The following is a 2533-nucleotide window of genomic DNA, read 5'->3' as shown; positions in this document are numbered from 1 at the left end:
TGAACATAACTTAGTTCTACCGCGTAGCACTTCTACGAACTTGCTACGCCGACTCTATAGTTATGTACTGAATATGATGTACTACATGAAATATAAGCTACAGATATAAATTATAATATTGATAAGGTGGATAATCAAAACATATTGTTATATTAATACGCTAATAAAAAATAAAGAATTTGGAATGTGATAGGTATGAAGAAAAGTAAAGTTCCGCATAGAAAAGTTTAAAAACAAATAAATGATCGACTTTTTCAAGTTTAGGAAGTAAAAAGGCCCGTTAGTGGGCCTTATGGGGATTAAGGAGTTAAAGCCTTTATTATTTTTATGGCCTTCAGCTACGAGAATCATCTGAGGGTTGATTGAGACCGCAACGCGACGCGTAGATGCATTTCTAAAATATGGATTTGACAGATTCGCAAGACGTCTCACGCAATTGAAATCTGTCAAATACATACAATGCCGCGCCGCGCCTCGCCTCGCCTCGTCGCGTTGCAGTCTGAATTGACCTTAAGTAGTAAACGCGCCATATCACATAATAATATTATATTACGATATACCATAGGAGGCTGTTATCACAGAAACTAAATTTCTGTGATAACAGCCTGCTTTAATCGAAAACCAAAACTACTACTTTAATCAGTTAAGTCTTTGCATGAAACAGTTAAACTAACTTTCACGTTTATAATGTTAGAAGTGGGACTCTCCAGAGAGATGTTTACTAGATGGTTACAAATAGAATATTACTAGCTTTGAGCTAATAGATTTGACTTCTAAAGGTTAGACTTTGACTACGCTTAAGCTTGGTTGATTTAATGGCCAGTCTATATTATTCCAGTCCAGTGATCCAAACCAGTGCCTTTTTTGCAAAATTGCATTCCAGTAGATTCCAGTGTCCATCTAGACACGCGGTAGCGTGTCAAACCTAGTTCAAGTATAAACAATGTTTAGTATTGAACTTGGCTCCTATTTTTTACATTTATGTTTTTAGTGGGATTTGCATTATAATATCAGGCTTACATTATTATAATTCTGTAATTCAATTCAATGCTGGATTGGGTCTGGAAAAATGTAAACGGGTAAACAGTAGACTGCACCGAAATGGATTGAATCCCATTCCAGTGCATAATGCATTCTAGTGCCCGTTTACGTTATTTTAGTAGCAATCGCTGGATCAGAAAAATGGAAACTGGCCATTATTCCAATAGCTATCCAGTGCTGGATTGAATCTCTGGATTGGAATGGATGGATATGTTGCGTAAACGACATTGCGATTAGATGTTATGTTACATACATCTAATCGCAATTTTTGACAGCAGCTTTAGATGCATTATTTTGAGATGGTGTTAAGCTTTGATCAAATATTCGAAGGTATTGAGTTTTGTTCATCTTCGCTGTGGTTTTCGAATGCAAATTATATTTTGAAGACTTAATGTTTTGTTTTCTAGTTTGTCTTAAACAGCTTTATCTTGCGAGTCTGCTACTCTTTGTAACATAAATTATAACAAGACTACCGAATAGCTTAAACTTACTAATTTATCTTCTAAATCGATCAAACTCGTTTCGCATAAAATCCAGAAAATCCGCAAAATCTATATCATTCAATGAAGCATAATAAGGTTGTAGATAGTAACAGTGACCCTTTGTGAGGGCATGTGAGATGGCCCTTATTATCGTAGTTCATATCTGAGGGACTCGTTTGCCCTCGGCTCTCAGCCCTCACTATCAGAGGGTCAGAGATTTATTAGCCTATTTATTAAGTAATTAAAGGACTTTTTCGTTTACTTATGGATGAAGTTCTTGTGTTATCTCTCATCTTACGAGAGTATCGTACTATTTATGTCTTATAAGTCTAGTTTTAGGGTTCCTTATAATAAAAACTAAGAGTACAGTCGATATATCCGTTGTACATACTTATCGTTAGGGTGGGGAAGAGGGGATTTCAGGAGCAGCTCGAGCGTGTCAGATTAAGCTTGTGTTGGCTTCCAACATGTGTCTAGTTATCAGGGTATATAAATCAGATTTCTCACGTGGTGGGTTAATTTTAATTTTTTAAATTTTGAAATGTCATCGGATCTGTCAGATTAGGATAGGATGTTTAGTATACTCCAAAGAAGCTTACATATAAAGCACTGACGATTCAAAGGTTATGTAAGCCTGTAGGGACATTTTAAAATATAATAAAACTAGCTGTTGCCCGCGACTTCGTCCGCGTGGACTTTAGTTTATAGTTGTTCCCGTACATCGATTGAATCGTTTACGTGCAAATGAGAAAAGTAAATTGTGTGGGAACCGCACATTTTTCCGGGACAAAAAACATTCCTTGTCCCAGATTCAAATTAGTATATCCTCCAATCTCTATGCAAAATTTTATCAAAATAGATTAAATAGATTAGGCGAGAAAAAAAAACCGTATATTTTCCGGGATAAAAAGTATCCCTTGTCCTTTTCCGAGACTGAAAGTTTTGCCATACCAAATTTCATCAAAATAGATTGAATAGTTTAGGCGAGAATCAAAAAAGTTTATTGTGTG

This window comes from Aricia agestis, chromosome 13, assembly GCF_905147365.1.
Source record: "Aricia agestis chromosome 13, ilAriAges1.1, whole genome shotgun sequence".
NCBI lineage: Eukaryota > Metazoa > Arthropoda > Insecta > Lepidoptera > Lycaenidae > Aricia > Aricia agestis.
The sequence above is the reverse complement of the archived record's forward strand: the minus strand, read 5'-3'. Positions refer to the sequence as shown.